Source organism: Mesoplodon mirus (assembly GCF_964341445.2).
Source record: "Mesoplodon mirus genome assembly, chromosome: 7".
Taxonomy (NCBI): Eukaryota; Metazoa; Chordata; class Mammalia; order Artiodactyla; family Ziphiidae; genus Mesoplodon; species Mesoplodon mirus.
In genome coordinates, this window is record NC_138983.1 from 94,123,378 (window position 1) to 94,150,817 (window position 27,440).

Genomic DNA, 27,440 nt, shown 5'->3' on the forward strand with positions numbered 1-27,440 from the left:
ACTTAAAAGACACTGGGAAGATCTTGCTCAGTTTAGACACTGCGTGGTTTATCCTCAGTTGAAAGACTCTGAGGTGAAAGGTGCTCAGGTGAAAGACACTGAGTAAAAGTTGGACTGGGTAATTAGGTGGAAGACTAACCTGTCTTCCTTGAATTGGCTACATTAATAGAGTTTGTCAAAATAAAAGTGATCTTCACAAATTGAACTCAGAATGGGGAACTTAGCTTTCAATACAAAAGGAAAAGGAACAACAACAGATTTCCAGCTTCCAACGGATATCCTGGCCAGGTTTATGTACATACAAAATTTACATTTACAAGTGCTTACTTTCTTGGGACTTAAAGAAAATCTTGCCCTAAAAATGACTAAGATAGGACTCTTTTATTGCATATGCAGTTAAGTTATAAAAAGCTGGCTTGATAAAAACATCTTTTCAGAATTCTGACTTCAAAAAAACAAAAGGCTTTCTAGGGGAAACTTGCATTTCTCTTCCTGTGTCTTTGAAACGTTAAGTGTTCTGATATTCTTCAGTGTGTGTGTGTGTGTGTGTGTGTGTGTGTGTGTGTCTTGAGAACTTGGTCACTACCATCCAAAAGTACTTATATGGTGTACATTTGCCAATTTCCTCACATCCATTGTGAAAGGAGTTCCCTATTCCTAAGAAAACGGACCTATGTCCAACTGACACAGAAGATGGAGATTTATCCCAGTGCATTTATATATGTATATCTATTAAATTTATGTATATATATATAATGCCTAATGGAAACATCTCAGATGTTCTATTTGGTATTTTTCTTTAATTTTACTTATAAAATTGTGACCATTTTTTAACTCAAAAAAGGAGAACCTTAAAAATTAATTAAGAAGACATCCTCAGTAGTCTAAGGTTCAGAGTGACTTGGCAGAGAAAATTGCTGAATGGTTAGATAATAGTGCTGGTATGCTTGGCTATTGTAACACTTTACATTTGAGTTTCTCTTCCTTGAAATTACAAGAACTATATGACTCTAGAGAAAGATTGATAATTAGGAATATTCTGCTTGCTTTATTTTATTTATTTTTTTGTTGTTGTTGTTGCGGTACGCGGGCCTCTCACTGCTGCGGCCTCTCCCGTTGCGGAGCACAGGCTCCGGACGCGCAGGCCCAGCGGCCATGGCCCACGGACCCAGCCGCTCCGCGGCATGTGGGATCCTCCCGGACCGGGGCACGAACCCGTGTCCCCTGCATCGGCAGGCGGACTCCCAACCACTGTGCCACCAGGGAAGCCCCTCTGCTTGCTTTTCATAGAGCCTGTTGAAGAACATTTTAATTATTTGCAGGTCATAGGAAGGAACCTTCATGATCTAAGTTTTGAACAAGTAGTGTGGCAACACAAAGCTATGACTTAAAAAGGAAATTTGAAATGACCTATTTCTTTTGGCATCTCAATCCAGATATGTGTCAGTAAAATGAGTCACTTTTCAGTCAAATGGGTGGTCAGCAATATAATTTTTTATTGGGAAGCTGAAAGACACCATTGCCAAGCAGAGCACCTGCCGTGTTCACATCTATATTTGAGCATCTTTCGTTCTCCCAAGGGGTGCAAGTGAAGAGAAGGCAGGCAGAGAAATGCACTTGAATAAAGCTTTTCAAGATGGATAGAACAGAGAGCATTCCCAGAGGCGGGTCAAGTTCAACCCAAGAACAACTCTCTTAGTGCTTTCACAACTAGGTAAAATACAAGACCAGTAGTAACTCAGCTCTCAAATCAGTGCTGAAATCCAGCAGAAGGTTGTTAATATTGATACAGTTAACATACATCAAATAGGATTACTAAATTTTCTGAATCCAACTGAACTCCCAGGATTGTTTGGTTTCAAAGGCTGTTGGGCTCAAGACGCATTTGGTTTTAAATAATCCTTCCTAAAATGTTCAGCTTTCAGTCTAATATGATTGAAACCCAGCTTGAGTGTGTCTTATAATACACTGGACTGGAAAGACTGTGGGCATTGAATTATTCAAGACATGGCAGGCGAAGGAGTGATATGTGGAGAGGATGTGATCATAGAAATGAGTGAGACTTGATATGTCTTGTCATCTCATTTGATTTACCTGTTAGAACTCTTCCAAATATTAGAGGAAAGAAATCAATATCAATTTTCACCTGTCACGTTCCACACTTCAATGATGAATGAATGTCAAATTTGACCACAGTTTTCTGTACCACCTGCTCTGAAATAATATTTCTGGGCCTTTATTAAAAAGGTAAAATTTTCATTGAATTTCCAAATATGATTCTGCAGTGGCTAATTCAGCTTCTTTTATTAGTAAGCAAGTTCTGATGAGTAATACTAATTTAATAAGCCTGCATGTGAGGTTAAAGTGTAAACTATTCCCGCCGAAGGTGATGAGATATGACTGTGATGTGGTGGTAGGGCACTCACCTTCCTGAACGAACCCTGCGAGCACACAGTTCTTGGGAGAAACCAGTACAAATCTGATATCATTTTGCATGTCTCCTGTAGCAGTGGAATGCACACACATACAAACATGATCATGGGTGAAAAAACACACATGCGCACCTTAGAGGCTTACATTAATTTCTGAATATAGTTCTCTGGAAAGAAAAAGCTTTACTGATGATTTGTATTTTTATAGTTTATTGTTTTATCCATACTAAAACACTTCATGAAATCACTTCCTGTTTTGTTGTCCATGGAATCCTTTCCATTTTGAGATGCTAAATATAAATCGAAATAGTGATTATAGTCCTTGGCCATGAAAGACTAAGTTACAGAGAACCCGGTGACTGGAGGTCAGAGCTGCCACGGAATTATTCTCTGCTCCAGAGACCATCAGAATATCACTGTGTACCCACTTAAGGATAGAATGCTGCTATTGAGAAACGAGCTCTCTTTTATTTCTACTAAAAGGAGAGAACAGTAGGGGACCTTGGCTGCGCCAGTGTATGAGACTTTCTCTGTTTTGGACAATAAGCCAAAAACAATACATGAAATAGCCTCACGCCTTTTATCGTTTGTACCCAGCTCCTTCCTGTATTGCTCCTGATCCATTACACTTACATCAACAAGAGTTGCTTGAACATTTTGACAGTTATGTTCCCCATACCCTGAAAGGGTTACTGAGATAAAGCTATTTCAAAAATACTCCCTCCAAATTTTTTCAGGGTGGCATCAATGAAAGTAACTTAGAGGAAAAAAACTTGAGTTCCTGGCCTACCACTCTAAGGCCAGGCAAGCATAAACCTTCAGAGCAAAACCTAAGTTTGCTCCCAGTTGAGAATTTGGTTTCCACAGTCTTATATAAAAAGTATATGGAGACTTTAATTCCCTATAAGCCCTTTCCAAAGAGTGAATACAGTTCATCACTCGTAAGAGATGATGAAAGTTACAATTTTGTTGAATAGGTGGAATATATATTACATATAATATACATATTTATTTTATATATATATATATAATATATATATAAAGTTACTATTCAGAGTCCTAAAACATGGATTTTTCTTACTTACCAAGAATGAACAGTAACTTGATCTCTAAACAATAAAGCACCTGGTCATAACAGAATCATAACAAATATTTGATATCAGAATGAATTCACTGTTCAGGTGTAAAGAGGGAATAGCTTCAGTTTTCCTCTTTCGTGCACCCCATTATTGCATCCTGGACAGAGGGGATTTTCTTGATTTTAATCTAAAGGAGAAATGGTCACTTTTGTTGAGCTGGAAATTGACCACCTCAGTAGGCAGAGGCACTGTTTTTATTTGGCTGAATTCATGTTTCTAGTGATAATTCAAGGTGTAATAGGGTTTTCTCAGCCACTCCAAAATCTGAAAATGATAAGCATCTCACCTGAGTTTCAGGATGGCCCATTACCTATTCTGTGGAAAGGATATTCAAAATACCATGCTTCATCAATGTCTTCTTTGACTTATTAATGAATGGACAACTACTGAGTTAAGACAGTGTCTTATCCTTGCTTCAAAAAAATAAAAACAAAAAACCCCCACAAACACAAAAAAACTGTTAACAATGAAAACTTATTATGCCAGGCCTTAGTATGGCCTGACTTGGAAATTTAGTTTCAGAGGCTTTTGTGAATATACCAAGGAAAGAGGACCTAGGTGTATCTTATTCCCACAGACCACAAATAAATATTTGCTTAACGGACAAAAAATTAATATATAGTATAGGAGAGAACCTGACAGATGCTTAACATGATTGAGTGATAGCAATGCCCAAACTCATCTGTGATCAAACACTATGAAAGTATCCTCCTAAGGATAAACTTATTACAAATAAGAAGTGAAAATTCAATTATGCAGATACTTTCAGTGTCAGCTCTGATATGCAAAAAGCATGGAAGTTGTCACTGTATCTTGTCCTTACAAGATAATGCTGTACAAAATGAAAATCAGTGACTTTTCTCAGACGTGATTAATAAAACATGTAACTGTGAAAGAATTTTCAAACGGTAATTATGTATGTGTATATATGTGTCTCTGAAAAATCTGTGTCAAAGAAAACTGAGGCTATCAGTATAAACTTCTTTAACTTCTATCTCTTCTTACCTTTATTTCCTCCCAAACTTACCAGTATCCATCCAGCTCGAAGGATACAAGTGATTTTTATATACTGTGCAAGGGTTTTTTTTCTTATTCATATGTCCATGTTTCCCCAATTCTCTAAATTATTATCTACATCTTCAGGATCTCCTTTATTGGTTCCTTCATTTCAACATATAAAATAGAAGTCCTCATTCTAAAAAATTCTTTTTTGCTAATTATTTTCTCTTTTCATCCAAACTCCTTGAGAGTAGCCTATTCCCACTGTCCTCACTAGCCCCGCCTGGCCCCGACAGGCAGCCCTACACCCTCAGTTTATTGCCATCTGGCTTTTTGTCCACCACTTCACTGCACTGCTCTAAGGTCACTGGGGACCTAACTGCCCAAATCCAATGGACATTCACATTCTCTGAAGGATGACACTGTCATCTACTTCCTCCTTCTTGAAACTCTATCACCTCTCTCCTTCCCAGAATTCTTTCTCTGCTTATTACTTAAACGTTGTCAGTACTCACAATTCTCTGAAATCTCATCCATTTTCATGATTTTAATGACTGCTATGTGCTGGTGACATTCAAATTTTTATCTTTCCATGTCTTCACGTGCATGTCCAGTTATCTACCAGTTTGTCTTCGGAATTCTACAGGTGCTTTCAAATTCTACATGTCCAGAACTAAAGTCTTTTCCCCACTTCAGTTCTTTATCCCCTATTTCCAAACTCAATGATACCACCACCCAACCTTAGTCACACAGATGGGGGTTCAGCCTCCGCCTCCTACTTCTTCCTTACTTCCCAAGGTCAAGTCTTGCTGGTAATTTCCTAAATACAATTAGAACTTATTTCCTCCCTTCATCTATACCTTATTTCAGACCCCTTTCTTCTTGCTATTACCTGGTCTAGAAGTTACGAAATTGCTGTTTGGTGGAACCAGTTGTTAGACATTCTATTAAAAAAGGACTCTAGGGTCAAATAGCTTTGAGGATGGCTGTGTACCATACGCCTGCTGTGACGATCCAGAATGAACATTAGCCTACAGCAGCCCCGAGAAGCTGTACAGTAAAGGAACCTGATTAACTTTACTTAAGCCAGGTTCTCCCTTCTGCCGGCCTATAAACCTTTCAGTAGGGACAGGAGAGGAGGTGGCAGCGTGAAAATCCCACTTGAAAATATAAAGCACTGCTCCTCAGAAGAGTGGGGCATAATTATCTCCAGGCTTCTTCAGAGTCCTCATCCATACTGACGTCAGTGGTCTAAAATGCCACCTGAACTTGTCCTTTCCATTCTTAGCTATTTTCTGAGGAAACCAGCTCCCCACACATGGATGGTTAAGACCTGCTCTCCTCCTCCTCGCTGCCTCCTTTAGGGGCACTTGCCGCTGCCTGGGGACACTGCACTGATCCTCCAGAGCCTGTGCCTGTGGCTCTGTGACACACCCCTCGCACACTCACGGCTCTGGACTTCCGCTGTCCACTCTGCCTTGAGTATCCTTGCCTTTCACTGGCTGACTCACCAGTTTCTCACGAGTCCTTTAAGACTTAGCTTAGGGACTGCCTCTTTTGATGACTTTTCTTTGCCTCACGGCTCCCCCTCTTCTTCCACAAACACTGACTAAACGCCCTGAATATGCCCGTCACAGCAGGTCACGTGCAGGATGAGACATCTGCTGTGCGTCTTCCCCTCTCACTCCACTGCTAAAGGGCCAACACTACATCTTGCTCGTTGTTTCACTCCTCGAACACTCAACCCATGACTAAGGAACTAACTAGTACTGTAGTAGCCCTCTTAGTAACAATCAGGCAGGACCTTCTACAAGAAATCTGACACTCCAGCTTTTCTCTGATCTCACCTTTCACTCTGATTCAACTAAAGACTTATCTGTACATGTTTTACCAGGGAGACATCATTTAATCCAGAGATGTGTCATCACATACTCTTACATACTCTGCCATTTAAAAGTTCTGCTCAGATGGGGGAAGGAGACAGGTGTGCTTTCTGACAGCCCCACTGTTTTTGCACTTCTACTGGTCACTGGCTTCTCTCAGTGCCTTCCTTAAACCCTTCTTCTCTTAACAAGGAAACAGGATAACAAAGTAATTAAGAGCCTGGTTACAGCCTGTGTGTGAACAGAAACATAACCAAGGACATAGAGAATAGACTGGCGGTTGCCAAGGAGGAGGGGGTGGGAGAGGGTTGGATTGGGAGTTTGGGATCAGCAGATGCAAACTGGTGTATATACAGGATGGATAAACAAAAAGGTCCTACATGCGACTTCCCTGGTGGCGCAGTGGTTAAGCATATGCCTGCCAATGCAGGGGACATGGGTTCAAGCCCTGGTCCGGGAAGATCCCACATGCCAGAGAGCAACTAAGCCAGATGTCACAACTACTGAAGTCCAGGCACCTAGAGCCCGTGCTCTGCAACAAGAGAAGCCACCACAATGAGAAGCATGTGCCCCTCAACTAGAGGAAGCCCGCGTGAAGCAACAAAGGCCAAACACAGCCAAAAATAAATAAATACATACATACATACATACATTTATTTTTAAAAAGTGCATGTATTTAAAAAAACCCCAAAAAGGTCCTACTGTAGAGCACAGGGAACTATATTCTATATCCTGTGATAAACCGTAATGGAAAAGAATATGAAAATAAAGAATGTACATCAATGTGTAACTGAGTCACTTTCCTGTACAGCAGTAATTAACACAACACTGTAATTCAAGTGTATGTCAATAAAAAATAAAATTAAAAAAAAATGCCAGAAAAATGGTCACATAAGGGGAACTTCCCTGGTGGTCCAGTGGTTAAGACTTCGCCTTCCAATGGAGGGGGTGAGGGTTCAATCCCTGGTTGGGGAGCTAAGATCCCACATGCCTTGAGGCCAAAAAACCAAAATATAAAACAGAAGCAATACTGTAACAAATGCAATAAACACTTTAAAAATGGTTGACATCAGAAAAAATCTTTAAAGAAAAAATTCACATAAATCAGAAACAAATGAAAGATAATAAAGTCCATACATTAAAAAAAAAAAAAGAGCATGGGTTCGGGTCACATTGCAACTTCCCACTTACTTATAGCTGTGTAATTCTGGGCAACTCACATAATGTCTCCTCAGACTGTTCATCTATAAAATGGGGATGGTAAGAGTTCCCTACCTCAGAGCGTTGCTGTAATCCATAAACACGGTTAAGTGCCTTGGTAAATGTTTGAGGCTCTCTGGTTATTATGAATTAAAATATGTCAATGGCTTCTGGCCGTGTGATTTATAATAGTTTGATGTTTAACCAAATGGTAAAACTATTCCATTTATTATTCCCATCTCTTTTTAACCCTTAGCCTGCTTTGTTGTTTATGTTTTCTCCCACCACAGAGTGCTAGTTCCAGGAGAGTAAAGGCTTTATTTTGTTCACTGCTGAAAGCAACAGCACCCAGAAAAGTACTGTACATATGAAGCCCTCAGTAAACACTAGCTGAATGACTGGTGCAAAGTGTTACAAGGAAAAGTACACCAAAACTTTCATTATAATAAAAAAGTGTAGATAAAAAAATCTTTCTCTAATGGCTTCCAGTCAAGTAACTGAAAACACCATATGCTATAATAAAAACATAAGTAATTTATGAAAATTTGAAGGCAAAAACATAATTTTAAAAGATTTAGACCTATGTTAGGCGTGATAGAGTATGGATGCTTTCTTGAAATTCACAATCAGATCCAAGAGTATCACTTTCAGACTGTTCTAGTAGACTGAGTTTACTTTTAGTTGTCTTTGATGAAACAGTCACTATTCTACTCTCTTTCTTAACAGAAATGTGTTTTTTCGAAGACTCACTTTTAATTGGTTTATTAGCCAAAGAATTATTTTGCCCAATTCCTTTGCTTTTCTGCTTTACAGGTGAGTCAGAGCAGGAATGCAGGTCCTTCCCAGGTTGTTTCTTAGCAGAGTAGTTTTTGGTCTATTCACCTGCTTTGCTCATTTTCTCTGAAGAAGACCTGCTATTTCTAGATAATTCCTCTTCTTTTCTTTGACTTCCAGTTCCAGAAATGACATCTGCTGAAGGAGAACATGTTCTAGCAATGAAATCTTCAAAAGACTCCTGCCGCTGCTCTGTGACTGGCACCCCCAGGTTGTCTTTGGAAGTTTCTAAGGCCTCTTGAGTAGACGCTGGGACACGGAAGGAGTCGAGAGGCAAAGGAATCCTAGCATCACCTGTAATTTTCGGAAAGTGGAGGGGAAGACAAAAGACAAGACAAAAATTCAGTGATGAACAAAGCCAACCATTAAAAAGTAGAGTTCAAAACTTCAATGTTACTCTGTAATCTTATTATTAACACAGTCAATTGATTAATCAGAAGATTTCAGAGCCAGTTTTTTTTGTAATTATATCTTGCCAAGTGATTCTCAGCTTAACCTAGCTATATCCAAGGCTATGTCCGCTACGTTTTCAGACTTTGGTGATTGGGGTAGTTATTACCCATTTCCTTTCCCTCACTAAAAGTAAAACCCTATTCTGTAAGATAATTAATTTCTTTGCTATCCTCCAGGCACATGTAAACCGTATATAGTTTGTGACCAGACTGTGTTCTCAAGCTGTCAGTTCCCAAGGCCACTCTGAGATTGGCTGATGGGGGCTCCAAGTAAGGCTAGAGGAAAAGCTGACAGGTTTTCCCCTCCCATTCCCATAACCAGGTGATTCACTCTAATATGTTACCTATTAGCTATGTCTGGATTACTTATTTTAAAAATTATATCAGTATGTGTACCTTCATTAGTGTTCCTTCATTGTAAGCTGACTGAATACAAATAGAAACCTAGATAAAATATGAACAGAACAGACATTTATACAATTTAAAATCTGGAATATTTTCTCTAATGTCTTCTTTCTTCATTAAGGATAGTTTGCTTTAACTCATAAATTTTCTCAAGAACTTCCAGTCTCCTTATTTACAAAAGTACAGTATCATGAAATGGGCACACATTTACTAATCTCAGATTTGGAAAGGACTCCAGAGTCTTCTAGCTCCCGAGCATGTGAACTATTCGAGACTGATCATTATTGTTTTCTCTCTGACTTGGTCATTTCCTTTTTGCTAATCACTCTTAGAATCATTAAGTGCTGTTCTGTCCATTTACTTGGCTATTTTGCATTTGTTATGGGGCACTCTGTTTTGATTCTGATTTTCCTTCTTCAAGTGCCTTCTTTTCTTCTTTAGGTAGACTACTAACAGTAGAATTCACCTGGGGACGACCTAGTAAATGAAAATCTGACTGATCTATACCAGCCATTTTGGCCAACTGCCCAAGCCTAGACGAGAGGAGGAAAGGAGAAAAGACAAAGGTTATTATAATCACAGAAGAGCAGTTTAGATTTCCCCAGACCTACAATCATGAAATACTTCTAAAATCTTTTTTTTTTTTTTTTTTTGCGGTACGCGGGCCTCTCACTCCTGTGGCCTCTCCCGTTGCGGAGCACAGCCTCCGGACGCGCAGGCTCAGCGGCCATGGCTCACGGGCCCAGCCGCTCCGCGCCATGCGGGATCCTCCCAGACCGGGGCACGAACCCTTAGCCCCTGCATCGGCAGGCGGACTCTCAACCACCCCGCCACCAGGGAAGCCTTACTTCTAAAATCTTAAAAGCCAACATCCTACTCCAGACTACAAGCCTCTCTCTCCCCCAAATCCTCAGCCCTTTCCAGATTCATCCTCTAGGAGACATCCCACTGTCTCACTAGCAGCTTCAATATGTACCGTGCACCCTGTCCACTGCCTGTCACACCTCCATTCCCACACTTCTTTACCACCTTTCCTCCAGTTTCCAAGAATGTGTTTGTTCCTTCCTTCCCAACACCAACACCAATTCATTCACTGACAAAACACCGCTCCATCAACTATCAATCTCCACTTCCCTCTTTCAGCAAAATTGCTCCCGGTTGAGAACCACTGACCTATATCTCCCCTGCAGATTAATAATCACTTTTATGTCTAAGGCAAAGATAACTTTAATTCAAACTTATCAAACAAGCAAAAGAAGTGAAAGATAGGAAAATTCTTATGCATTCCCGACTATTTTCAATGAAAACTGCCTTTAATTTAGTCTTTACAAAACAACTATACCTACTAATTACTCTGTCTACAGGTTACTCTTTTATAATGGGCTCCCCACTCTACCAAAGCAGGCTTCCCTATTTGCATTTCTTAAAAAATTTAATTCCTCATTTTAAAACGTCAACTATATTACCTATAATTACACTAAATTTGGCTAAATATAGCCACGTAAGTGATGAAAATTGCTCCAGTTCCTCAGCAAACTACCATTAGAGTCGCAAAGAGAAGAATGCCAGGAAGAGAAATGAACTAACCCAGCATCTTTAAGGAGAACCAGGAAAGCATGGAACTTCTGAAGAGAATTCTCAGTGCTGCCCAAAACACCTTCATCATCCAGGATCATGCTTGTCAATGAGTGGGCATGAAGGGCTTCAGACAAAGAGAAAGTTGTGTTTCTTAACTGGGCATTTTCATGTTCCAGCTATACAAGAAGACTGAAAACGTCTGACATGATTTTTTCTCATTGTCATCAAAAGTAGTCTTGCCTTGGGCTTCCATGGTGGCGCAGTGGTTGCGAGTCCGCCTGCCGATGCAGGGGACACGGGTTCGTGCCCCAGTCCGGGAAGATCCCACATGCTGCGTAGTGGCTGGGCCCGTGAGCCATGGCCGCTGAGCCTGTGCATCCGGAGTCTGTGCTCCGCAACGGGAGAGGCCACAACAGTGAGAGGCTCACATACCGCAAAAAAAAACCCCCAAAAACAACAAACAAACAAACAAAAAGTAGTCTTGCCTAGTTTCAAGGAACAAAACTAAAACACTCAAAATGTAATTAATTTATAATTAATGTAACCCTCCGCCAGTAAAGACAGAGACCTTATCACATAATAACCAAAACTCACAGGCACCCAACAAAGTTTCCTATATAACACTTAGGTGGTATATAAATAAACCCAAGCTACCGTTTTATTAATGATCTTTCACAAAAGATCACATTTCTAACTGGTTCAATTCATAATGGAGCCTCATTCCACATTAGAAAATGACCTGCTTTAAGTTTCCCTTAAATTAGAAAGTGAGTTATAGAATCTGATTTGAACAAAACATATTACAACTCTGCTGAATGTTAAGAATTAACTTTAGTGAGTAAAATATCTAATGCTTACGTTTAAAAGTCCTAAATCATACCCAACCCGATTTATTAAATGTACGATCACCAATATTTTCTTTGGCTTCTTCAACATATTCACCCCCGTGCACTCTTCCCCTTCTGCTCATCATCTACGCACTTAAAACCCCCTGTAAGCTCAACTCTCGTATTTCTCAGAAAGGCCGTTAATGTTCATGATGCCCCTTTTGCCTTACATGAGCAGGTGCTCAACATTTATTGAATGAGTGTCTGCCAATCCAATGGATGCACTTTCAAAAATTCCTCCCTACACTCACCCTGTGATAAATGATATTTAGATAGAACTTTTTAGATTATGCCCTGCTTTCATGCACATTACCTAATGTAATTCTCATAGTATATATTTTTATCTTTCATTGCATTCTTAGAAGTTTTCCAATATCTTAAATTTATTTCAATGATTCACTTTCCTAATTCATTGCCAGGAGAGTCTCATCATGTCTTTTATGTTACTGTATATACAATACATGCACAGAAGGTGCCTTCTTGAATCAAAGAATCATGAACAGGAAATAAGCTAATGTCATATAAAAGCACACACAAACACACACACATACACAAAACCAGATTTTCACATCTTTAAAAACATGCTTTCTGGAATATAGATCATATGATCACTAAATACCAGTACATGCAAAAGTCCATATGATACCACCAATTTGCAACATATTACAGTTCTAAAGCTTACAAAATATGTGTATATGGCTTAAAATCAAATCGAAATAAAACCAAAACACTCTCAAAAGCAGATGAAACGTGTTTACCTCACTGACTCGTCTATCAGCCTTCAGTCTTATTACTCTTTCCTCCTTTAACTGCTTTAGGCACTGCTCCAGGGTTTCCTAAGCAAACAGAGTCAATATTATAACTAATTCATAGTATAATATCCAAAAGCCTTTCCAGCTATTGGTCTCATCAGGATTTAGGGGCAGAGCCAGAAGTGAACTCAGATTTTAGTCTGCTACTGGTCATATCATACCATGCCAGTGAAATGAATGATCAAAATCTATCAAATTTGCAAAGATTTATTTAAATTCCACTCTTTCCAACATAAATTTGTGGCAGCCCACCATAAAAGGCATATGCATATAACATAGTAAGTCAGAAATAAGAAGTTACGACCAAGAAAGAAAAATTCTATTTTTATTTGTGGGTCTCTTTATAGCAGGAAGTCCTATTAACGAACCTGCTTAGCATACCTGAATTGCATAATTGCAGATTCAAAAGCATGTTTTAAAAAAGTAACCACTTTTAAAGCAATTTACAGTCAAGCACTGTTCCTGGAGTTCCCTGGGTATTAAATAATCGAATCATCAAAACCCTAAGAGGGGGCTTCCCTACTGGCACAGTGGTTAAGAATCCGCCTGCCAGTGCAGGGGACACGGGTTCGAGCCCTAGTCCAGGAAGAACCCACATGCCGCAGAGCAACTAAGCCTGTGCGTCACGACTACTGAGCCTACGCTCTAGAACCCACGTGCCACAACTCCTGAAGCCTGCGCGCCTAGAGCCTGTGCTCCGCAATAAGAGAAGCCACCGCACCGCAACGAAGAGTAGCCCCCCGCTCGACGCAATTGGAGAAAGCTGGCGAGCAGCAACGAAGACCCAATGCGGCCAAAAATAAATTTATAAAACAAACAACCCTACGAGGAAAGAACGATCACTAACTCCATGTTATTTTACAGATGAGGGAAACAGAGGCAGAGAAGTAGAGTAAGTAGAGCAGCACAGCCGAGGTCACACCACTAAGTAGCAGAGCCACACTGTGGACTCAGGAAGCTGGCTGCCATTCCTGCTCACGGAGGTGGTAGTCTTCCCTTCACCAAGGTCACTGAAATAAAATGAACACTGATAAACTATCTTAGGAGTTTTAGGAACTAAGACACTTCGGTCCTGGAAGTGGGGACACTGCTTGCAATAGGCAGAATTCTGACAGAGCCCCCAAGATGACCACTTACTGAAGTACACAAACCTTCCACTTATCCAATCAAACTCTAAATGTAGGTGCTGTAGTGAAGGGATTTTGCACATGGAATTAAGGTTCAACATCAGTTGATCTTTTAAGATAGGGAGATTATTTTAGGTGGATGTGGCCTACTCAGGCACCCCATGAAAAGGACCTGAACTCTTCCTGAATTGAAGTACAAAAGGGACAAGAGGGAGACTCTCCATTGCTGGCTCTGAAGAGGTCCAATGCTGCGGCAGGGAAGGCAAGCGAGAGGCCTCTAGGAGCTGAAACTCTCCCCCGACTGACAGCCAGCAAGGAAATGGGGACCTCTGTCCTGCAACTGCAGAATCTGAATTATGCCAACAAGCCGGAAGAAGCCTGTAGGCATTCTTTCCCAGAGCCTCTGGACGCTAACACAGCCAGACTGACATCTTGATTTCAGCTCTGTGGCCCACACAAACTATGGTGAACATCCAACGTTTGGGGCTCAATATCTTACACTTAAATTTCACGTGCTTTAACACTCTCAGGAGGGAACCCACATGTTCCCATGTGTATCTGAGCAGGAAGCCCAGTCACGCTGTGCCTGGACTTCTGACCTACAGAACTCTGAGCTAGTCAAATAGGTATTGTTTTCAGTCAGTAAGAGTGTAGTAAAAGAATTAATATTCTACTCAACCTCCAGGTTCGTGAGCAAAATAAATGATTGTCATTGTTTTAGGCCACTGTTTTGGGGTGGTTTCTTATGCAGTGATAAACAATCATAATACCTATACTTATGAAAACAGTAAGGTATATTTATACATGTTAACTGCTTTGAACAATCACTTAAAGAATGAGGAACTCTATTACCTGCCATCATTGGGAGAGGAGCTGGTATCACTGTCTGGACAGTAGCTTTTGGTACCTAACAACAATCCTACATCAGGAGTTTACCCTAAGGAAATCAAAGATGTGGGCAAAGATTTATCTACCAACATGATGTCATAAGACTGTTGATAACCAAACCCTAGAAGAAAGCTAAGAGCCTCCGAATTGGGACTGGTTTAAATAAAAACAGCTCATCGTCTGAAGGAATGCACTATGAAGCCACTAAGAATGACAAGAGGTCTCAACCAGAGTTCATGAATGGGCTTCAGGAGTGCTACATTCAAAATATATCTGTGCGTTTTTCCTGGGAGATGATGCATAAGCTTAATCAAATTCTCTGATGTAGAAGAGTAGTTAGTGACATGGCAAAATATTTCGGATACTTTTTTAAGACAAAAGAGCAGATTAGGTGTGTGTACATGCAGAGGTGGCTTTTATTTCCTTCAAGAAGTTCATTGTTTTCAAACATTTGCTCAATGAACATATATTTTTATATTCAGAACATGTTTAAAAAATTGAGAGTCTAAGAACTTCAAATTCTTTAATGGTTCATTACTAAAGCCAGTCAAGTTTTCAATGGGGAAAAAGGGAAAAAAATTGCAAAATTCCTCTACTTTTAATATAATGGTTTAATCAATCTTCTAAAACTGATTTCAAAGAAATTCTAAACAAATAAACAAAAAAACAAAAAACCCTCAGCACGGTCAGAGGAAGGTAGATTAAAATTCCTGACTGGTTCTAAATAGCACATCAAAGTGCAATTACATGCAACAGTTTCTCCCTCTAATGGAGGGAATTAGAACACAGTGTTCAATTTTTGTGAAAAAGTGTACCCTCCTCCTACAAAGTATTCAGAATTCATGTCCCTTACATGGAAATATGGAACCAAAAAAGTTAGAAAGTAAAATTGCTTGATATTCTATTACTTAAGTAAGACTAATGATAAGGCTTTGGAATAATTTTCCTTCCTGCCATCTGCTCTCCATTCCACCCTTCTGTACACCAGCTAGGGTGATTTTTCTGGGACAAAGCTCCCATCATATTGGATATCAAATTTTATGTTCAACTTTTCTCCATTTAACATTGAAATCAAGCATTTCTCATATAATCAGGGGATTCATAACCTTGATTTTTTTGTGTGGGCTACAAAATATTCCACTGAGTGGGTTTACTGGTTAACCATTTTACACATTTAAATTCTTTCCAACTTTTCAGTATTATCAGACAAAATAACCGTTTTTATGCATGAAGGCTTTTTTCCATATTGAGAATAATATTCTTACAATAAATCCATAAAAATGAGTTTGAGATCAAAGCAAATGAACATTTTTAAGGCTCTGAGGTACCTATCTCCAGACTTCTTTCCAAAAGATTTCTGAGATTTTACACTGCCATCAGCGATGTATCACTTGGTATATAACCTCTACTATAACTGTTGGCTTACTTCCTCACTTAGAGTGCAAGTTATTTGAAGATAGGGGGTGTATTTTATTAAGTGTTTATCCCCAGCACCTGTGCCTAGCACAACGTAGACGGTCAATAAATAATTGCTTAATAAGGAAAATCCCTGCCACACACGTACATATAAGATGTACGAGTGTGAAAGACAGACTGTGTGTTTTTCTCTAACTGGATAGATGAAAACTTGTCATCTTCTTTAGTGTGCAATTTTTTTGCTTATAATTAGTCATTAAATTTCTCTTTTAGATTATATTGTAAATATTCAGATTCTCTGAGGCAAATGGGCCTGGCACTACCCATTAGCTACATAACCTTGGACAAGTTCTATAACTCTAGGCCTCAACTTCCTCATCTATAAAATGGAGATAAGCTCCCATATTACAGAGCTCTTGTGAGAATTACATGAGTTAAAACACATATAAAATTAGAAGAGTGCTTGGTACATAGAATATGTGCAATTAATGCTGAATGAATGAACATGCGAATGCAAACAGTAGTGAAGGGCTTAAAATGAAACGGTCTCATCCCACTCCCACATCCAGCACTCAAGAAGCGACCGATTCTTTACGCAGTTTTTAATTGTAAAATACGATATGTATACTGAGAAGTGCACAGAACAAAACTGTGAATGTGACAAATAAAAAGAGAATACTTACATAAGCACTACTCGAATCTGAAAGTATTGATACTTGTCAGCATCGCAAAAACCCCCCATATCCTTTTCTCATCACAAGCTCCTTCCCTCTTCCCGGTTAAACACCAACCTCACTTCTTGACAGTCATTTCCTTTAACCTGCATGCATCCCTAACAAAAGAGCTTAGTTGTGTCAACATCTAACTTTATGTACAGGATCATAGTATATGAAGTCTTTTCTATCTTATTTCTTTCTCTCAACATTGGTTTAAAAAATTCATCCACATTGCTGCCTGTAGCTCTAGTTCATTCAATTTTATTGCTGGATAGTTTTCCCACTGTACAAATACACATCATTTATTTTTGACTGTTAATGGACATTTGGTTTGTTTTCAGTTTGTGCTAATGCAAATCATGGACAGGAATCCTGCTGTGCCCGTTATTCTGGTGCATTTACACAGGGCGGGGGTGAGGGCTGCTGGCTCACAGGCTATTTATATACCTTCAGTTGATGGAGAGGGCTAAATGCTTTCCAAAGTAGTTGTGTCGATTTATACTCCAGTATAAACAGGGTAGATGATTCCCATAGTACTTCAGGCCTACAATACCTGATACTACCAGACTTTTTATTTATGTATTTGTCAATCTGATTGACATGTAGTTTCCTTGGTTTTGACTCACTTTTCACTTATTACTTAATGAAGTTGTACACTTTTCTCTGTTTACTGGCTGTATGGATTTCCTTTTTTATGAGGTTTACGTCAAATATTGTTATTTTTTATTATTTTATTATTATTATTTACTTTTGGCTGTATTGGGTCTTCGTTGCTGCATGCAGGTTTTCTCTAGTTGCGGCGAGTGGGGGCTACTCTTCATTGCGGTGGCTTCTCTTGTTATGAAGCACAGGATCTAGGTGCGCAGGCTTCAGTAGTTGTGGCTCACGGGCTCTAGAGCACAGGCTCCGTAGTTCTGGTGCACGGGCTTCGCTGCTCCGTGGCATGTGGGATCTTCCCAGACCAGGGCTCGAACCCATGTCCCCTGCCTTGGCAGGCAGTTTCTTAACCACTGCGCCACCTGGGAGATCCAACTATTGTCATTTTGAATTCTTCTGCATTTCCAAGTAATACTCTCACATGACTATTTTCTCACTAAATTGGAGGCATTATCTGTTCACTTTCTGAATTACTAACAAGTAAGGGTTTAGTTCCTCTACATTCTTTCCTATGTCCACACTGCTCAGTAAAGTTATGTCATCATGAGTTATTCCACTGCTCATGATCTCTTTGACATGTAGTGATATACTTAAAAACCTACATTGTTGATCAACTAGAAACTCTCTCAACGTCACGTTTTGTAAAATAAGGACATTCATACCATCTTCCCTTTTTTCTACCTCCTGTCTACCTTCCAAACCTAGCTCTTACATTGTCAAAGTTGAAATTTATATTCTATTCTATGTGCAGTTAATTCTTCTGTTATTTGAGAGTCAGTACGGAGTAAGGTTTAAGAGAACAGGCAGAGAGCCTAAACTCAAAGCCTCGATCCAACCTTAAATTAGGTACAGCCTGGCAAGTTCCTTCCCTGTCTTAGCTTCCTGTTCTCAAAAGTAGGAATGATATTAGCACCAACCTCATAAGGCTATTCAGAGGATTAAATGAGTTAATATATGCAAAAACACTTAGAGCCTAATATATACTAAGTACATACCAGTACACAATACATTTCAGTACATACCAAGTTAATACTAACACATACTAAGTATAGTTTACTTTAGTTATTTGTGATTACATGCACGTTGACAATAAAAGCTGCAAACCAAGACAGTATTGCCATTATTACAATGAAATTAATATTGCCCACTGCAGATGTACTGTGTCTCTGTGTATAGACTACACCTCGTTCCATACTGTGCCAGTGTCACTGCCCTTGTGCAGGGTGACCACATACCCCAAGCCGCCTTGGGCTGTTCCAGTTTATACCTGTTGTCCTGATGTTACAGCATTAGAGTGCCTCCTTACACTGTTGAAGTGTAAGGAGTTTGGACAAGTTCCGGTTTGGACAACAAATTAGATAGGTGGTCATTACCCCTGTGTGTCACTGAAAAGGGGGACATCTATAGTGTCAAGCTGAAGTGGATTCTTCCCTTCCTCACCAATAGTAGGTTAAAAATCAACCATAGTCTAGTGTGCTTCAGGTTTATGTCCATAGAGCCTTTTCTCCTCTGGAGTTCAAGTTCCTTCTCCTCTTCCTCTCCCTCCTCCCTTCCAACAGTGCCTAACACCTAGTAAGTACGATATGCCTCAAGGTGTTTCGAAGCTCTCAATCACACAATCAATAGAAGCCTCTCCATTCTAGACTAGCTGCAATCTGCACTGAATCCCCTATTACCTTCTTTCTTGGTTTATTGCCTCATTTTGCTGGATTATTTCTATAAATAGCTTAAGGTGTAGCACAGGAAGTCAATTTTTCAAATTTCTTTGGGTACAAAATATCTTCTTCAGCCTCCACGTATGACGGATAGTTTGGCTGGATACAAACCCCTAGGGTGAAAATTATGTGCCTGAAAAACTTTGGAGGTATCTTTCTAATGCCTTCCAGGATCCATGGTGCTCATGACAAGTATGATAAAGTCAGATTTTAACCTTTTTTTTTAGGTGACCAGTATTTTTCTCTCTGGAATGGATGTATCCTCTCAGTATTTTATTCTATTTTAATTTATTTTTTCAGTATTTGAAAGTTTCACAAGGAAGGGTGCCTAGGTATGAGTCTATTCTTGCTCATCTTGCATAACTATTTTCAATCTGAGGCCTGATGTCTACTTTCAGCTGTGGGGAATTTTGTTGCCCTTTGACAGCTTCCCTCCATTTTTTTTCTGGGTCTGGAGTTTCTAATAGTAACATGTGGGATCTCCCAGATGCAGCCTCTCTAACATATTTCTATCACATTTTCCATTGTGTCTTTCTTTTTTATATACTGAGAAATTTTTTAAATTCCTACTGAATTTATTTCAGCAACCATATTTTCATTTCCAGGAGAACTCTTTTGCTTTCTGACCATTCTCCTTTTCATTAATACCCTAGTCTTATTTTATAGTTGCTAGCTCTTTTTAAACCTCTCTCAGGATACTAATTAGGGTTTTTTCTTAAATTATTCTGTTCCCTAAATTGTCCCTGGTCCTACTAGGATATGCTTTCACTCTTTTTCCCCCTCTCTCATGTTGTAAGCTTTACTCAACTAACAGGCAAATGACAGTTATTTTCTATTTAAGAATGAGCGCAGAAAGCTCCCTGAAGTCAACGATTGATAGGCTTCTTATGCAGGAAGAAGCGGGCAGTAACTGTAATAGGATCTCCCCCAAACACAATTTTCTAGCGTGTAAAAACTCACACTAGCTGCCCCAGTTCTCGCCAGTTTCACTGTTTTCAAAATGAAATCATCTCATTTCAGGAGGGTGAGGGCGGGGCTGGGAGTCCACTCCTCGAAACACAACCCTTCAATGAGCTCCCCTATTTCAGTCACACTTTTAACTAACTCCACACTCTCTCCTACATGCGCATCAAAGCACGGAGCTACTTCTGCAGGTGGGGTCAGAATCCTCCTCAGTTGCACGTGGTCCCTGTGCATATTCTAGGTGATGCTTTTCCTCTGTTCTACTGCTTCAGTTTCACACTCTTCCACCTGTCTTCTCTCTTTCAAAACTATGTTGAAATCTCTTGATTGTTGTGGGCATATATACTTAAACACTTTGATACCATCATTGTAGTGTCTTGTCAAAACAGAGAAGAGCTAAAAGGGTTCTCAGTGTATTCTGAATCTGCTATTCTGTGGTCCCAGTGTTTAAACTTCTTGGACTTCCCCACTGTCTATTACTGCTTTTACAAATACAATCTCGTGGTCTATTCGTGAAGGAAATGAATACACCACAACTAAAAGGACAAGGAATGCGGGTTAGATGCTCTAGGGTCTTGTCATACTCTGCCATTTACTAATAAACCACTTACGTTCTACAAATTGTAGGTGCTCATTTATAAAACGAAAGGGAGTAACTCTACATGAACTATAGATTTCTCCTACTCTAACATTTCATAATTTTCTAAGTTCTTTTCTTAAAATTTCTCTATATTATCATTAATTTTAATTAAAAAATAAAAAACTAACTCTTTTCAAAATCAAAGAGTAATTCCCGTAGTCCTACAATAATGGGATAATTAGTTCTGAAACCTGTCAAGTGTCATGTTTCATATGAAGAGAAAATCATATTAAATAATTTTAAAAAATTAAACGTGGACTTTGTAGCACAAAGACAAGGTCCCCCCGAAATGGTGTTCCTTTATTTACTAGAAATGTTCAGCTCTGCATTAAGGTTGAAATAAAATAAATATATTAACTTTGAGGTGCAAAAATTTCTTATAAAAATCAATTTTTCTTTTCTGTCCATACAAACAAAAGTATGGAATGACATTAGAGGTCAGGTTTATTTGGTAATAGAACGTAGCTTCTTGATATTTTTGATTTTAGGAAAGGAGAATATCAACATCAAAACTTTTTTCAACTTTATTTTTATTTAAAATGAGGCCATATTTTCCTCTTATAAAAAGAGAGTTCAACTAGAACTGTCCATTTTCTCATCTGTAAAACAAGAGCACTGAATCAGCTGACTGTATTCATTCAGAACTCAATTTCCTTATCTTATGATCACTAAGGTTCACCCTAAATCTAATATACTAAGGTTCTAAGGAAAGGAAAATATATTACTAACGACATGTTTTGATTTTCGTTTCTTAGAGTTCAAATGTCCACCATTCACCTTGGTCTAAGCTTAAGGAACCATTCAAGGGGATACAATGCAGGTGGGAGGAGAAAACAGAACCCTCACACAAGCTGTGCTGTGTTGCGATCAGCCTTCCGTTTGAAAAATAATCTTCTCTATAGCTTTAAAGTGATAACTTTGTACCTGCAATGCTTCTTGTTTCAAACGGATTTTCTCTGGCTCCTCCTGAACACGTTCTGAGGAATCATCGACCTCTTCGATTTCTGAGGGTGAAGGACTCTCTACTGTCACAGTCACAGGAAATTCTGATGGACCTGAGTGGCACAAGAAGAAGATAGGAAACCACAGAGTTGTTACACTAAAGTGCAAAGAAAGAAGACAAGATTGTATAAAAGACAACACAAGCCAGATACCAAATATCCAAATATTAGAGGATATTTAACAAAAGTGACCTGAGGTATCATTATTTATAAATGTCTCTCACTGCTCTTTAGTGTAAAACAGGCAATGACTAAGTAAAAGTACAGGAACTTATTTTTGCTATGTTACTGTACAGACCTCTGTTGTACATGGTTAGGATTAGTAATGGGAATTGCCCATACTATTTTATTAAGTTTCTTCCACAGAAGCCAAGTGAAGATCCAAGGTAAACATTTCTTCTCAGATCAACTTTATACTGCAAATGAAAAATTTATTCTTCACCATCAGACAAAAACAGTCTGGAAGAAAATGTAGTTTTTCAGAGGAAAATACATCAGTAAAGGGACTGATGAATAATCAGAAAGTCAACATATCTAAGCTGTGAATAATAGACATTAGAATTTTAAAAAATAAATCACATACACACACACAACTAAAACTGACCCATCAAAAATTTCATCTTCTCACCACCCTTAAGCCAAAACTAGGGCAACAATTCTCCCAGCAAGCTCACTGCCACTGCAGTGTTGTTCAATAGGACATTTCCAAACATTAAAAACTGACCTGGCCACAACCCCATAAAAGTCTACACATCATAAAGAACTGTGCTGGGATTATATAACCACGCAGAAGACAAGTCACTAGGACATCATTTTGACAACAAGCAGCAAACCCTGCAGCCTAGGAAAACCCTAACAGGAGAACGAGGTGCACACCCCTCTCTCCGGGAACGCAAGGCCAGGACTGACACCCAAGATGCTCTTCTCTCAACCTCAGCAGTGGTGCCTTTCACAGAGCAACTAGGCAGTCTCCCAAGACCACTGGGAAGGAGAATCTGATACTGACAGTATTCGCTTGCCACGAGGCCATAAGCGAGGGAATGTGTGTGGCCTTGGTGAGAGAGCAGAGGTTTGGGAGGTGTTGCTTTATATTGGCTTTCAGATCAGGAATTTGTACATACAGCCCTCAAACAACGTTTCTTGAAAACATGTGAACATTCTTGAGTATGACAGCTCCATGTGAGGGGTCAGAAATGGCAGTCAAGTTCGTTTCACTGGGTAACAGCTGATTTGCGGACTGGAAAACAGGCTTCCTTGTTTACAGACATAGCCACAAGGCTGCCCGTTGTGTGCCAAATCCACACAACTACACAGTTGCATTGGGAGAGCGACCAAACATGTTTTACATGGATTTATTTCAGAGAGGGAAATGCTTCATGTAAGGCTCTGTCAGTTTAAAAAGCAAGAAGAATGACCATCCACCTTTCCCAATTCAAGCCCTATATATCATAAATGTGATAGCTACACACCAGCAACTGATTACATACATCACGAGCTTTGATGAATGGAAAGCCCCTAAAAAGATAGCAACAAAACGAAGTTAGATCTTCATGTAAATACATCACCAGTTAAACCCAGTTAATACAACTATTTAGTAGTATGAACAGTATCCATACAGAATTGTGTATAAAAATAAATAAGCTCAAAACAAGGACCTGGAGGGCTCTGCTACGGAGAAAACACAACAGAATTCAGCCTACTGGCTTGGTAATCACTCTCTGAACTGCTGAGAGGCCCCTTCAGCTCCTATGTTCAGGATGGTTGAGATTTCAGTCTCTCTTCTTTAAATGGTGATATTAATCGTTCTCTAATTTACCCCCCTGTGTGACGAGGATGGACCTGCGATTAAGTGTCTCAGGAAGAAGACAGGAAACCACAGAGCTGTGAAACTCAAGTGCAAACACTGGCGATTCAGCACTATAGTTTATGCAACAGCAATTCACATTACCATTTGCAAAAAAGTAGTCGGTTGTCCAGTGGGGAGTAGAAACATCCATTTAACATGAGCAACTGAACAGATATTTTACACAGTAACTACTTCAAGTACTATTTAAAATCAATTCTCTTTGTTTTCTTAAGCAATTGTTAATCCCCAATTTCCTGATTACTACCAAGTAAGTCACCTGAAGATCATCTAGAGCCATCTATTTCACTTAGCAAGCCTAAAGCTATAATTCAACCATTTTATTTACTGTTCTGGGACAAAAATTACTATGAACAGCTATCCCCTGGATAAGAAATCAGGTAATGCTAGTTTGACTCACTAAATCTGATTTACTGAGTTAATAAGCCAGTTCCTTTAGAATAGCTCTAATGCATATTTTTCATCCATTCTGCATTAAACTATTTCCCATGCCTAAAATGTCTTTTTTCCCATTCGTACGTATCCAAATTCCTACTTCTGTGCTGTAGGGCTTCGCTCAACTACACCTGCCTTTAATCAAACTTTTCTCACATGCACAATTGGTGATCATTTTAGTCTCCTCAAGACTCCCACGGAGTTACCTCTGTTGTGACACTTGAGAAACAACTTGAAACTCCCAATTACTTTTAATTTTTCTTCCTTAGAGGGCTCATTAGGCAGAAGCCAAGCCATGTGTGAGTTACCTTTTTTCCTCTACACAAAGCACCAGAGACCACCCACATAATACAAGTTCCAAAATAAAGAACTCTAAATGACTGAAAAAGACAGGGAATGCAAACAGCTTACCTGTTGCTTTTTGCACTTTCTGCAGGACACAATGGCCGGAAACCAGACACTCCAGGTGGTAGCGCTTCAGGAGGGTAGCATTCTTTACCAGCAGAGTGTTTCCTTCCATTACTTACAGGCTTCTTTGCGGCCAAGACTACGTTTGACAAAGCATGAAAACAAGGAATCAAGATGCACCAAAGGTCTACAGAGCAACTGTCACACGTGCACACGTCGAAAGGAATCAAAAAGGCACTTGACAATGATGCCAAGCCCATTAAAAAGAGGATCGGTTTTGTACAAAGGTTTTACATAAGCCAGCATTTTTTTTTTTTTTTTTTTTTTTTGCGGTACGCGGGCTTCTCACTGTTGTGGCCTCTCCCGTTGCGGAGCACAGGCTCCGGACGCGCAGGCTCAGCGGCCATGGCTCACGGGCCCAGCCGCTCCGCGGCATGTGGGATCTTCCCAGACCAGGGCACGAACCCGTGTCCCCTGCATCAGCAGGCGGACTCTCAACCACTGCGCCACCAGGGAAGCCCTAAGCCAGCATTTTTAAAAAATATAAGTTCTCTACAGTAACAAGTTATTTTAACTAAAACAAAAGTATTGACATGTGCAGAAATGCAAAAATAAAGTTTAAAAAAAGATCCCAAAGTATGATACATTTTATGTATCATGCAGAAACACTCAAGTTTCCTGAATCGTAGAACACCTTTGGCATTTCTGAATCTCAAGGACACAGAAACACAGATATACCCATGACTTCTGCCAAACAGAATCTTCAGAAGTAGACCAAAAGTTAAATTTAAGATGAATTTTTCTATGTAAAAACAATACAAGTTATAAGGCTGCAAGTTGCTGGGGGGTAGGTGAGTCAATTTTACCTTCCTATAAGCCTGTCAAACTTCACTGCTCCTTTGATTTCATATAGAAAACACAAAAAAACCAAATAAAACCCACTGGATGAAAGAGTGAAATGTGGAGACTTACCCTATATTTCAGTAGTAAAGAGGCAAGTATCTTTATATGAAACATTTGGTTGCAGAAACTAGACCTATGTGTTAATATTTTACTTAGAACAAGCCATATATTAAAATTCACATTTAAATATTTAATTTGAATTTACTGAAAACAAACATCATAGGTTAAAATGGTTATATTTATCCTTCAAAGCTACTATATTTTATTTTATTTATTTATTTTAATAGATCTTGATTGGAGTATAATTGCTTCACAATTCTGTGTTAGTTTCTGTTACACAACAAAGCGAATCAGCCATATATGCATACACATGTCCCCATATCCCACCCTCTTGAGCCTCCCTCCCACCCTCCCTATCCCACCCCTCTAGGTCATCGCAAAGCACCAAGCTGATCTCCCTGTGCTATGCTGCTGCTTTCTACTATATTTTAGCAGCATTAGGATGCAGGGTAAAATGGAGTGTATGTGGTAATATAGGACAAATATTTCATAGAGTGTAGCTTATTGATAATCACCACACGATCCTGTGTGATTTACATGCCTCTTAAAAATATATAGGAGCTCAGTTCATTTTGTGCTATTTTATTGTGTTTTTTAACTTCATTGCCATCAAAAAAAATGTTTGTATGCATACGGTTTGTATGTGTATACCCTTCCTTTACTTTCAGAAACTAATGCAAATACATTTGTATTAAAATTTTTTTAAATTACACTTTTCTTGTTAGGAGATTAAAAAATTTCTAATAAAAGTTCCCATCTTTTATTAGGCATACATAAGTACAATACAAATGTGACACAATTCACACCATTATTTCACTCCTATACTCACCTGGATCTAGGTATATACCCAGATACTGATTTGGCTTACCTCTATGTCTCCAAATAACTGAGGCAAATACAAAAAAAAGCCCAAGAAATAAAATTACTCTTAAAAGAGCTCAATGAGCTTGTATACTTCAGTTACATTTCCACTTTGTTTAATCATGCTAACTAAAAAAAAATGTTTAACTGTTCTCATTCCATGATGCTCTATTATTCTGTACTAATTTTACAGAATTCCTAATATGTTTTACATATACACGTTTTATTTATATATCTTTCCATTTCTAATATCATAGCAAAAGTCAATGTAGCTATTTTAAGAATGCTTTACATAGGATATACATTTTTAATAATAATATCTAATTAGTGTGATATCACAAATCTTAACTTCTTTGAATGTACTATTTGATGATTAAAATATCACTTTCTTGAAATAACAATTGGCAGACGATCATAAGTTTTTTGACTTCATAAACACTCTTAACAACTTATTTAATACACTATTGTCCAAGCAAGTTAATAGAGAATCAAAAACATACAACTTGAAGTATAAAAAAAAAAGCTGTATTTATGAAGATGTTTACAATAGTTTATTTGAGGTTATTTCCAATTTTTCACCAATTTAAGAAATTGACCTACTCAATGAAACCTTGTGAATGCAATGTTAAAAAGTATAACTATGAATCACAGAATTTAAATTTAGTATGAAAAGAATGGCAAATTATATTGAAGCTATGTGGAATTATGTTTATAGACAGCAGGAAGAGAAAATTAAAATGTAAATATTGCTTGATAGGATAATGGGATTAGAGGTGGTCTTTTAAATTTTTCATTTTTATGCTAATACAATACCTTTATACAACTCAAAAATCTTCAAACAACACATTTTTTTAAAATTGTGGTAGACTACACAAAACAGAAAATTTATAATTTTAACCATTTTAAAGTGGACCGTTCTGTGATATGAAGTCAACAAATTTTTAAAACTTTCAGAGGGCACCTGAATAAAAGATGTGCAGTCCACTGGTGATTTTAATGTATCTGGTATATAACTAAAGTCACCACAAAACTCTTTCTGGGAAATTGGCAGATCATAAAAATAAAAAATTTATTTTGCTTTTTATTAAACCTTATTGTTTTGCTGTTTCAAAATTCAAATTTACTCACAAGAAACAGTTTCATATTAGATTTGGTTTCACAAATG

At 38.7% G+C, this 27,440-nt stretch overlaps 1 protein-coding gene and 1 pseudogene across 2 annotated transcripts in view; one reads left to right on the top strand and one right to left on the bottom strand.

Annotated features, from left to right (window-relative positions):
* LOC309807669 (interferon regulatory factor 6-like) overlaps nucleotides 1-27,440 on the top strand; it is a 1,069,421-nt gene that overhangs the window by 985,232 nt on the left and 56,749 nt on the right. The gene's annotated exons all lie outside the window — the stretch shown is intronic.
* The window catches only part of LOC309808885 (centrosomal protein of 78 kDa-like), a 525,691-nt pseudogene continuing 506,385 nt past the window's right edge, over nucleotides 8,135-27,440 (bottom strand). The window contains exons 7-13 of the transcript in view: nucleotides 27,237-27,288; nucleotides 24,455-24,536; nucleotides 21,668-21,798; nucleotides 12,568-12,645; nucleotides 10,932-11,098; nucleotides 9,706-9,877; nucleotides 8,135-8,797 (exon numbers count right to left, since the gene is read on the bottom strand). The product of the transcript in view is annotated as a centrosomal protein of 78 kDa-like (transcript). The remainder of the gene's footprint in view (nucleotides 8,798-9,705; nucleotides 9,878-10,931; nucleotides 11,099-12,567; nucleotides 12,646-21,667; nucleotides 21,799-24,454; nucleotides 24,537-27,236; nucleotides 27,289-27,440) is intronic.